Source organism: Hippocampus guttulatus, chromosome 2 (genome assembly GCF_054856545.1).
Source record: "Hippocampus guttulatus isolate MCC_2025c chromosome 2, RoL_Hgut_1.0, whole genome shotgun sequence".
Classification (NCBI taxonomy): domain Eukaryota; kingdom Metazoa; phylum Chordata; class Actinopteri; order Syngnathiformes; family Syngnathidae; genus Hippocampus; species Hippocampus guttulatus.
In genome coordinates, this window is record NC_141262.1 from 24,536,993 (window position 1) to 24,549,711 (window position 12,719).

At 43.2% G+C, this 12,719-nt stretch overlaps 1 long non-coding RNA gene across 1 annotated transcript in view; it reads right to left on the reverse strand.

Annotated features, from left to right (window-relative positions):
• Nucleotides 1-6,956: 6,956 nt before the first annotated feature.
• LOC147209149 (uncharacterized) overlaps nucleotides 6,957-12,719 on the reverse strand; it is a 28,676-nt gene continuing 22,913 nt past the window's right edge. The window contains exons 2-3 of the long non-coding RNA XR_015100297.1: nucleotides 9,622-9,808; nucleotides 6,957-7,375 (exon numbers count right to left, since the gene is read on the reverse strand). This is a non-coding gene — a long non-coding RNA (uncharacterized LOC147209149). The remainder of the gene's footprint in view (nucleotides 7,376-9,621; nucleotides 9,809-12,719) is intronic.

Below are 12,719 nucleotides of genomic sequence, written 5' to 3' on the forward strand. Positions count from 1 at the left end.
ACATCAGTCCAGAGGTGCGGCGAGAAGGTCATTTCAAAGTAGTATGACGTCACCGTCTTGTTGTTAACTCAAGACTTTGTCCTGCTGCTATGAATCATTCAGGATGACCACAACATTGTTAAGATCCCGACAACATTTGACTCAAATTCACCCTTTTTTGCGGTAACATGGTCAGACTGTGGCGCTGTCGCAGTAGCCAAGCGCATCAAGTGGAAAACCAAAGTCTTAAATTTCAAGCTGGCAGCAAGCACATGCCGTCATGAAGAGGAAATGAAGCAGCAGTGAAAACGTTTACAGTCAATGATTTGTATTTGACGAGATGTGTGAGAATTCAATTTATTTTTGGGGGCGGGGGGGGGGCAAACTTTTGATAGGCTTGACATTTGAGGACACATCTAAATAATCCAATAATTAATGAATCAGGGCTTGGGGGAAAGTCCTAAAATGTTGTGGTCACCAAGACATTCGCAATGAGTCTTTTCTTCCAACTTAACCCAAACCACCTCGGGAAGGCCCTTTTCTGTTCCAATGACTACGCCCTGGTGTAAAACAAAAAAGAAGGAAACAACAGACTAGAAGAAGGAAATGTAATAAATACTGTAGATAGTATAAATTTATCTCCAGCATAAAACTGATGCAGCACAAAGTTTGCAATCACGGTCTAAGGTCGGAAATTTGAAAAATAGTGGGCGAGCAGCACCCCGGTGTTGCTCGCTTCCGTCAAGCCAACAATTAAAGCTAGCAAAGAGAATTAGCACAGCGTAAGTATGTCATTAACTGGCAGGGACGAGGAAACAATGTGGGCCTCGAAGGTGGCTTCCAAAGATAGGCCTCAAATCCCCCTCCCCACCACATTTCACATAGGTGGTTGCCGATCAAGCGCGGCTTCTTGGGGAGAATAATCCACAAAGGATTTGGCACGTTCTTGATATGGGTCAGACACTCGCACATTTTAAAGCTTTTTTTTAGGGGGGCTGGGGGGGCATGAATTTGGACGTTTGGACAAACTTTTGTGCATTTTGCCCGAAATTGTCCTCAAACACAAAGCCACGACGCAAAACATAAATGGCACCTCAGTCACGCATCCTACAGTACTACTGTATTGTACAGTTGACAGTATGTAAAAGCCATTCATACGATACACCAAGTCATCTATTAAGTCATAGATGCAAAGTCCGTATCACCGGAATTACAGTGCTACCAGTGCAAAAGTTACTGTGGAGCCCTGAATACATCATGCATTCGTACTGCACTGCACAATTCGCAATTGAACACCTAGTTATCCACACATAATGTACACGTCAGGCATATACTGTACTAGATATTGTACATTGCAGACTCTATGTATTGTACGTTTTCCATACAATACATTGAGTCGAATTATTACAAGGCAGCCGACACAATTGAGATACTGTAAATCGGCATACACGCATGCAGTCTGCTGTGCCGTTGTAGTATTGACTGAGAGTAGCGGATAAGTTTAGTCGATCAGCATAAATATTGCAGAAACACTCGGCCAATCACTTTTCTCATTTGCACGACAGTACGATTGTATTGCACTGCACACTACAAGTCTCATTCATTCCATCATACAATTTTTCATTCCGAGATACATGGTACAGTTTTGTTGTACTGCATTTTAAGCATGCGGTAGCTCGCAAATAACACTTTGGAATTATGCTAAGTGTTTGTTGTAATTCGCGACAGAGGCAGTGGAGTACAAAGTACAAGAATCATTCCCTGCTCACTCACGATTGGCAGATGCTTAGCGGACCTTTCAGGGAAGGTTGGTATCGTATGGCTTTGTGGTCCAAAGGACAGTGTTGGCTCCCCTCGTCTCTCAGACTCAAACGTCTTATTCTGAACATTAAGAGGTTCAAATTAAGGGGCCACTGTGTATCGCAACTCAACTGTTTTTCTAGAGCACTTGAAAACAGCCATCGCTGTATACAAAGTGCTGTACATGGAGCAAATATCATATATCCAACAATAAAACAGGAAATTAATAACGAAGACAGTAGAAAGCACAAAACAGTCAAACTAAGATCAAGTCTGAGGCATGCTGAGTCAAATGCCAAAGAATACAAGTGAGTTTTAAGATGAGTTTTAAAGATGGGGAGCGAGGGGGCTTGCCGAATGTTCAGTGGGAGGTCATTCCAAAGAGAGGGAGCAGCAACGGAAAGGCCTTGATCACCCCTGAGCCTCCGCTTCGTTCTTGGTACCTCTAATAATGTCTGGTCCGCAGACCTGAGGCGCCGGGCAGGTCCGTAAGCATGGAGGAGCTCAGATAGGTAAGGTGGAGCAAGGCCATTTCAAGATTTGAAAACAAATTATAGGATCTTAAAAAGAACTCTAAAATGTACAGTATAGGGAGCCAGTGAAGGGATGCCAGAGTAGGAGTTATGTGCTCCCTCTTACGAATACAAACAAACAAACACACTCCCTATTCTAAAACTACAAAAAAAAGCAATTCGAATTATTAATAGATCAAAATATACAGAACCCACAAATCCACTATTTATCAAATTAAATACGATGAAATTTTATGACCTGGTTGACTTTAAAATCGCCCAATTAATGTACACAGCACACAATAACCTGCTCTGCCAAAACATTCAGAAGTTTTTCGAAATTCGAGAAAGCAGCTATGATTTAAGAGGTACCAACTTATTCAAAAAACTCAAAACAAGAACAAACATCAAGCAAAGAAGTGTATCTATCAAAGGTGTTAATCTGTGGAATAATTTCGAAACGGACCTGAAAATGAGTAAATCGCTTGCTGAGTTCAAAAACAAATTCAAAATAGTACAAACAACCTACATCAATCAGAGTTCAAATGATAAATTCTAAACATTAAATATAATGATAAATCAGAACTAAGTTGATAAATAGAGAAAGGTATTGAAATATCTATTATGAATACAAGAGAAAATTGACACAAGAGTGCCAGGGTGTGGATGTATATAATCCCGATACAAACCAAAAGTTGTAAAAATATCACGGTTAAGGGTAAAGTATGAGCCTTAATGGAGACTTCTTTCTTCTTACTTTTTTTCTTTTCTGATTGATATAAAAATGATTTATTAGATATAAACACATAACGGGGTAGGACTAGATAAGTTTTTTACTTCTTCCTACTCCCTTGAACATAATAACTGTGTTGAATGAAGACTGATTTCTTTCTTTTTACTATTTTATCTACCTTATTTTCTGTCAAATTATTACTGTATATGTTTTATGTTCAATAAACAACAACAACAACAACAATAGCAGTCAATAGGCTACCAGCAGCATTGTGGACCAACTGGAGATGCTTAATGGAGGATTGGCTGGCTCCAAAGTAAAGTGCATTACAGTAATGTGACAAAGGCATGAATTACTGTACTGCGATTCATTCAACTAAAAACCGGCATGCACATGATATAAGCGCAAAAAAGCATTAATGTAATTCGGATAATTCTATTCTGTCCATCGCATGAGTCAAGGGGGTTGTGAAGCCATTTTCACAGTCGCGTTCATTCGGAGTGCATCAGAATCTAAAACATCCAGGTGCCCTTCAGATCTCAGTTTTGTGCCCGACTCACGCTTGCGGCCTAACAATATTTCACCCAACTTGAACTGTGTGGGAAGATGATTGGGTGAATCGTACACGTTAGCTCGGGGTTGGCACTCGGCGACACTCTCGAATGAGTCCTTTTGCATTTTCGCAGATGACGGCATCCAGAAAATGTGCGTCTGGAAGTACGAGAAGCGGAGAGCCACTCTGATGATGCTTAGACAAATTGATTTCGTCACAATACAGGGCTGAGTATGAAAGCATTGTAATTAGCAAACAATCATGCTGTCAGAAAGTACTCATACTTTCCCCCGTGGGTTTTTCCAAACGGGAACTTAGTCAACTGACTTCACCACGATTTATCATCTGGTACTACAGTTACATGCCTGTAATCACAGCTTCAAGACAGAGATGATTTCTGTCCCTCAATGAACAACTAACCGCAGGTTAGACACACGGTCTCCTCTACTGGGAGCTGCTGTCACACACAATGAACGTGAGCCACCTTGTGACCACTGCGAAAACTGCTGTCACAGTACGAAAACAACCTTGGACTATGAGCCACATGCTGCTTCACCAAGTCGAAAGAAAAACAACATTTGAACACACCAAGCAGCGTGTTAGGGTACATTTCTTTGACCGTTTCCCAAATATGTCAGAGTGTCAAGCCATTCAGGACCATGGAGGCTATATTCCATTCAGCTTCATTTTCACAATAGAAGCATTCTCGGTTCGACATCAAAACAAACCACTTCCAGATTTGGAAAAATTGCAGGGAATAACAACTACAAAATCTAAATGGCAAAGTCACAGGTGATCTTTGATTATTGGGGGAGGCTTCTTGGGCAGGGCAGGTGGCACAACATAGACATGGCTGTTTGAGAAAGATAAAATTCTGGTTTACCCGAGTCACCGGAGGCTACAAACGAAATAAATATTTAAATAAATATATAAATTTGTCGGGCCATTTGTGGGATGGACGCTGGCCAGATCCGGTTGTAAACAGATACACAGAAAAATAAATAAAGAAATAAATAAATACAACGGCTTGCCAATACGGTGCCCTCTGTCATTGACAAATAGCAGCTTATTTTACTGCGAGCTGCAATGAGCAGTGTTGTTGCTAAACAATCGATAAATCCATCGCCTCCACTCTGTACAGCCACCATTCATGATTGATTTCCCCGGCGGATTTATTGATTCACATGCACCTCCATAGCCATAAGTTTTTTTCCCTAATTGCACGAAGAAAAAAAAACCTCATGTTGATCGTTCTTAAGTCGGAGTGGATCTTGTCCAATCTATGCAAACGTACTTCACAGAGGGCAACTCAAATGCACCATTTTGAGTCTCACTTGGCCTCTCATGAACAGCTCGGATAGTGTCGAGAGCCGCAAAGGGTGCCCGCGTCTTGTGAAATTGTCTTCATAGAACACATGACTGTATTTTTTTTGTCTTGATCGAGCAATGGTTGGAGTCACGGGACGTGGTACGTTTGAGCAAGCCATTTTCGCAGTCGCGTGATATGAGCATAAAACAGGCAGACTATTAGCTGGAAAATTTACCTGGCAGCTAATGAATAGCGATTTAACACCCATCTTCAGACTTCCTGCATACACTCGTTCTGGTTAAGCCCGCAAGAAAGAGCGTGATGGAAATTTGGACTGACAGCAAGGACTGAATAGGCGAGGAAAATCAGGAGACAAAAGGGATGAACTATCCCAGATAAAATGAGGCAGAGTCTGCAAAGAGAGCGCAAGGGTGGTGGGTGTGTAGGGCGGCGGGGGATAGAGGAGATCTCTAAGGCTCATTACTTCCCTCCTGGCATGCGGAGTGCTGACCCAGCAGCACTGTGGCCCTCCATCCTTCCCTACGCCCTTCAACTCTGTCCGCTGGCAGGCAATCGAGCCGCGTGTTTGCCCAACCATTAGCGCCGCAGTGGCCATAAAACAACGCTGGATGGTCGTTATGCAAGAGCTCTTAAAGGTGGCCGATGGCTACGTTAACGGGTAAGTCAACCCTTACATTTTCCTTACAAAAATAAGTTTTAGGCAGTCCCACTAGTCTAAACACGGCATGGTCATTACCTGTGCGCTCAGCAGCTGGAATGTCATTTTCAGTTGACAGAAAGTGGCAAAATGGCCGCCCCCTGAGATGGCTAAAAACGAGTGGATTTTGCTGCTTCGTTCCTATTTCACAAACACAGTATGAATCAGATTGCTGTGTTCAGACTCGTGGAGGCGGACAGAACATATCACTGTAAAGAACATTTTGGTGTTGACTTCCTTTAACAAATGACTACTTAGCTTAATTTAAAAGTTGTTTGGCTTTACTTGGAGGATTTGACCCGCCTTTGGTAAAATGATGCCCCCTTTGCCCGATGGCTTGGTCAGTGCATATTCACAGTGGCACGCTGCTCATTGCAGCATCCGCCGACGTGTGAACTGAAATCACTCCACGCCGCTTAACACTTATTAAACAGGGCAGCATTGACTAGAGGCTGTGCGCAAGTTTATATAGATGCATAGATGTTGCGAAATTCAGCTTTAAAAATTCCTTCCAGGGGGCTGACGTGATACAAAGCATTCTCCGTGTGGCAACAAGCAGGAAAGCTCAAGGGCACAAGAAATATTTTGGGCAGTATGTAGCTAGCTTTATAGAGAGTTTTCTCTCTATAAAGAAAAAAAAAACAATTACGACACAGTAAGTTGTTTTGAATCGAAAAAGTCAAACTGAATTAAAAAGCAACACATTTGAGTCCGACTGTTAAATGTGAGGGCTGAGTCCTGAAAAATCATCAATGAGAAGTGATGAATGCTGATTACGCGTTAATCATTAGCCCTGACATGACACCTCCGCATCACGTACTCACCCTGAAGGGATCAAGGCGACCGCGTTCGCGCCGACCAGGGTTGATGTTGGCGATGAGCGCCATGGTCACATCTCCCTCCAACGTCCAGCCTCCATTTGCATATTCCCAGAGTGACACAACTAGTTAGCTGGATAATAAATCAAAGCCCGGCAGCCCAATTTGGCCGCCTAATGTAATTAATAAGTGCTAAAAGTGTTTAAGTGGCCCATGATTTTGAGATGCCACTTTGAGGTGAACTTTTCTTGCCTGTGGGAGACAAACATGCTGCTGGTGTTGAAAGAGAAGTTGGAAGTGAACTGCCGACGTGGCCACACAAGGCACACTTTAAAAAAAAAAAAACTCTCTCAATTTGTCACAGACAACTAGAAGCTCGCGAAAGTCTGTACATGCAAAGCACTTATAAATACCAAAATGGCAGTAACCGATAGGAATCCAGCTATCAGCTAGATATTTTTAAACGACATTATTCTGTCGACGAATCGGCTAAAAATGATTTTGTCTTCAAATTTATGGCAAAATGATGTTCCATTTTGTGACATTTATTGACTGAAAATAATGATGATTCCCTCAAATAGTGAAATGTTTTTTTTCCCATAGATCGATTATGTTTCAGTAACTAGTCTTTAATATGTCAGTTAATCGAAAAAAAAATTAGCACTTATTGCAAAGCAAATCCGGATGTTTGCAAATGTCTCATTTTGATTCAACACAAAGATCATTAGTCTGCTTTCATGGAGACCAACAGAAAAATGGAAATATTTACAGCCGGAGGTTGAAATTGGAGGATGTGGACAATTAGAGGTTCGTCGATGAATTTGATCATCGATTTGTGGTTGATTAATCAATTACTCGTCGCACGTCTAGTTGCAGATGAGCACAAGGGCATCCCAAGGGGCATCTTCTGAAGAGCATCTTGTGAACTCCAACAGACATGGGTGACTCTTGTTCTGTGCACAAAAGGAGGAACGACAACTCAAAACAGGATCAGCATGGAGGTGACCTTTGAACGTATTCCAGCGCGGTGATGAGAAGATTGATTCTCATCGGATCGGACTCTTCGGGCCCCCGATTCCTACGATTCACAGTTTTGCTAACCTCTCTAGGACACACTCGCAAGTGAGCAGGTGCGAGGTGAAAGGGAGGAAGCGGAGCCAAGGGAGTGCACGATGCGGCTCTTGTCAATGAGTGGATTTATGGGAAGGGAGGTGGGCTAATTGACGAGTGACACAGAATCAGGCTGGCGGATCACATCCAGAGACTAGTGATCCTGTGTGGATTTGGCTAACGTCCCTCCCGCTCCTGTTCGTCTTGCTTAGTGGGCTTGCGGCTCAGATGCAGCGACCCTGTTGCCAGCCGCTGGAATCGGGATTGCTGTCCATCCAGACCTTCATCGAGTGTCGATGTAAAGCGGAAGCGTGTGCGAGTGAGTCTGAAGGGGTGGCTCTCAATTCCCCACCGGATTCCCTCAGCTATGATAACAAAGCTTTGGATGGTGGAGGAAAAGATGGCGGCGGCAGATATGAACAAGGCTGAAATGGGTTTCTGGGCTTAGCGTTTTAAAGATAGACCAAAGCTTGAGTAGAGGGGCTGCCAAGGTGATGATGCAACCACCAAAGACGCCCTTTTGTTGGTGAACAGCACATCAGAACGATAAGACGCTACAAAACAGACGTCTTAATGAATGAATCGGTCAAATAGGAATGGTAACTCCAGAAACAATTAGCAGGCTTCCTTCTTGATTCATCTTACCAACACATGTTGGCCAATTCTATGGTCTGCTTCTCTGTCACACAGATTATTACTTTAACCTGTCAATTAATTAATAAAGTTGTACTTGATACTTGATTGTTTATGTTGTTTATATTGTTTATATTGTCTATACTGTTTATACTGTTGCCATTACATTACATTAGCTGCTATCTTGTCTTAGCTGTGTGTTTAATGCACAGCATGTTTGCACTGAGGAGGATTGAGAGGAAGAAATTTCATCTATAGGGGTGTTCACACGGCAAGATTTGGTCCGGTGCTACGCCGGGGCTGCCCCAGTAGAGCGTTCACACGTGCAAATTAGCTCCGGCGTAGCCCCGGAAAACAGCTTAGACCGGACCAAATTTGATCCACCTCGGGGAGGTGGTTTAAAAATTTGTTCCAGAGCAAATGCTTGTTAGCGAAGCAGCACCGATGTAAATTTGCACGTGTGAACGCAACTGGGTTAAATTTGCTCCAGAGCAAATGCTTGTGAAGAGTTTACGTACGGCGAGAATGCGTTGCTTTCGCGCTCTGTCGGACTTCCGTCATGTGTTTGTTTAATAACGACACAAGACTTGGCTGGTAACATCTTTCCTTTTGTAGGAGACTGTACTGCCTCGGAGTTGTTTGTGTAGTTTGTTCCTTTGTTGTGTGTCCACAACCCCCCATCCACCCCCCCATATAATTTATTTTGTGATTTCCTCTCTTGATTTTCTGTTTGGCGCATTACGTATTTGCTTTTCTGAGTGTCATTGAAGTCATCGTTGATTTACGTTTTCGGGGGCGGTCACTCTCGAGCAGAAGGCACGGAGACCGAGAAGGAGAAGGACGTGCCTGTCCAGTAGTCACTTGAGTTGTGTATACGTTTTAAAAAGAACCAACACGACAGCTCATTTGTTTTCTGTCGTTTTGCTCCGCTGCAGAAAATGCCGTGTGAACCCAAGTGGGGCTGCACCGACGCTGTGCCGGTGCAGACACGCTCAGCGGCTTTGTACGTGTGAACGCTCCACACAATTTGCTGCGGTGCAAAATATATCGCAACAAAATACATCGGTGCAGCGCCGGAGCACATGTGTGCCGTGTGAACACCCCTTATGCTGCATGTCATACATAAAGCATATTTGACAATAAAGATGACCTTGACCTTGGCCTTGAATTTAATTTTAACCTGCAACTGTAGCAAAGCGCAAAACAGAACAGTTAACATAAAATAAAATAATATTACACAACACATAAGACACAGACAGCCATGCGATCTTAATCACTTTTCCTGCATACGCTTTGTTGTGTAAAGCAGTGAAAGATGAAAGAGAGAATCAAAGTGTCCTTTCACCAGCGGATCAGAGAGGTCATGCTCAAAATGTGCAAGGGTCTGCTACAAGCGAAGTTTGAAAGCAAACAAGAAGCTGTCGCGTCCATTGGCGAAAAAAAGAGATTGGCTCACTTCTCCTGTCCCATGTAAATCCGCTTCAATTCCAAGCGGCGACTCTCAATCCTCCCAGTTCCGAATACGCAGCCGCACTCTGCGCCGACGCTCCTCTCTCTTCATCGTTGGCTCCACAAGCCATCCATCCACCCGCACCAACGCAGACTGTTCAACGGTGCCGACATCTCCGCTGAACAAGATGGGGCTGTAAAAAATGCTGCCCATTACAGGAGCAAAAAACACAAGCGCCCCGGGGCTGTCCGGCAGCGTCAGTCAAATAGCGCTGACATTCTTCCCAATGAAAATCAGTGATGGTACACGTGTGCTGCAGAGAAGGCGCAACCACCAGGCACAGATTCTTCTCTTCTGATGAACGTCAATGCCAAAAACGCTGAAAACAGTCCAGATTGTGTCCAAACGAAGACAACAAACACCATATGACAAAACAAAAGACAAAAAAAAAAAGCAGAACTCTTGAAGAGCTCTTGCAGACGGCTGCCACTTAAGACGCCATCTTGGATTTTTCATGAAAATGTAATGTAAGTCACAGAACCGCAAACGTATTATGTCCAAACATTTGCTCAATTAATTGTGACGGCGCAAAAAGGGTCTTTCTTTGTAGTTTCTGCTTCGTCAATTACTACAATGCAGGGATCCCCGTCAATCGAGGTGTCCTGGGGTTAAAGTCAGGGCACTCCGTAATTTTTTTAAAGTCAAGGTTACGATGATACAACTGTCAGAAACTTCAAATGCAGCCCATAACATTTCCATTACTGTTGTTGTGACTTCCTGGGAAATGCTTACGGGATATCCCTCCACACATGCGGCTTAACAGTCAGAAAACCAAAATGGAACACAACCTGGCACTTGTAGACCCATTGGAGCGTGAAAAGGCTTTAGACAGCGAAGTTCCGGCGGATTCTGACGGATTTTCACGTCTAACTTTGGGGCAAAGGGAAAGGCGCTGCACATTGGCAGACGACGTAATGAGCTTAATTGTGTCGCATGTATGAAACACGGCTGGCAGGCAAGTGGATTAAAAACATTTTCGGTGCTACTTGAGTGAACCTCCACCTCATTAATGACAATTAACCAAGATCAGGCGAGTTAACGTTCTTTTTCAACACCGGCAAATTAGTCCTGAAATGTAATGACTATGGCAACATTAAACTACATTTTTAATGAGTGAGCAAGGCAATTTAAAATGTTAGTTGGTAAAGTTTTGACAGCGGGTCTCCATTATCACTTTTGTCTTCCTTCCTCGACAAGACATATATCAAACATGCTAATGGTGAGAATTACGGAACACACAGAACACAGTCAAGCAATGCTCCTTTTTGCTTGTGATAGTCATGAAATCAGCCGGTATTTTTATTGGCGATACCGTTAGTAGCCTACTCACATATTTAGCAACTCTTGGACAACAGTAGCACGAGCCAGAGTGCGCATTGACTAAGGTGTCATTGCGTTCTCGCTGTCAGCCGCGTAATCGCTCCACGCGGGGTGAACTTTTCAAAACAAGTGCAGCCACACGCGTGCGTCAAACATCCTGCGAGAGCGGCTGCGAAAAGAGGCCATTTGCGGTAGGTCGCGATGTGTTTTGACGCATCTCATCCCCTCTTGATCGGCCGCAATTTGCTGTAGACGCCGTGGCGGGATGACAAATGGCTGCTTAAAAAAAAAAAAAAAAAGATTACCGTTGAGCGCCTGTTGCTGTGCAGAAGGAAAGCTGAAATGAGGCAAAAGTCAGTGCGAATTACAACATCAGTCAGCTATTACCATTTTATTGTTCGTAGAACCTCGTGGGAAAAGCCTGTAGACATATTTTGAGGTGATTTAGCTTTGTGGCACTAACAACACGGTGAGCGCGCATACTTTGGGGCTGAATAATATAACCATTTTCACCGCTCAACTACCGTGCGCAGGTTTTAATGTGAGTGCCTGCTAACCAGCGTAGACATTCGACAAATGTGAGCGAATCGAAAGGTCGGACATTGTTGCGTACATCTGTCTTTGTTTTCTTTTCCTCCCCGCGCAGTATGACGTCCGTTCATCAGCCTCGTTCTACTTTTCTTGGCTCAAATTCCAACATTTTTCAGGGTCGGGCGACAAATGGTTATTTACTAACTGAAATTGGCATGTAAGGTTGTACTTTCAATCGAAGGGCAATTTAATTTATCAAAACATATTGATCAGCACATTTGTGGTGAAGGCTGCCGGCAAATGAAGCTATCTGGGTGTCTGGCTGGACTGAAGGATAACAAACACTGAGCAATTTTTTTTTCCACTTTCTCCCGGTAATACCTGACCATAACTACCTTTGAAAGTGGTTCATCTTCAATAAAGGCGATGTATTCTTCATCCTATAGACACGGCTAGGTAGGTTTAAAAAAAAAAAAAAAAAATCAAAGTGTTTTCTGGTAATCCTGCTCCGTCTACACAAACATTAACATTCTAATTCTCTTCTCATTGCTAATAGCCCCAGGGAAAGCCAACCATGCGTATTCTATTAACAAAGTGGCACGCCCAGTGCTCCCAAAGTCTCGCTCTTGATTCATACACATCCACAAATCCCTTGGCGAAAGCTGTTTGTGCTCACCGGAGCCTGCAAAGGAAGGGGGCGGGGGGTGTTTGGGGTCTCACTGAGACAACTTCAGAACGCACATCACAAATACAACTTTTGAAAACTTGTGTTCCTGCTAATATTTCTTTGTGAAGGCACTTTTTGACTCTTCACGGGCATGAATTTAATAACACATTTCTTACTGTGGTTTCATATAGCTTAAAACAGGCGTGTCAAACTCATTTTAGTCGCGGGCTAATTTGGAGTTATGTCTTCCCTCGGAGGGCCGTTATGACAGTGAAACCACAAAGTTACTACTTGTACACAACAAAATAATAGATTACTAGTTTTGAAATCAGTCAAGTCAGTTATAATAGTCTGTTCAATTATTGTTCAAGTGAATGTAAACCGGGTAACAAAAGTATTGCAAAATCTCAACGTTATTTATTACACATGACAATGTGACATTTCGGTACAGATTTTAGCAAATTGACACACATGATTTGCTTTCGCGGGCCACATAAAATGACGCAGTGGGCCGTATCTGGCCCCC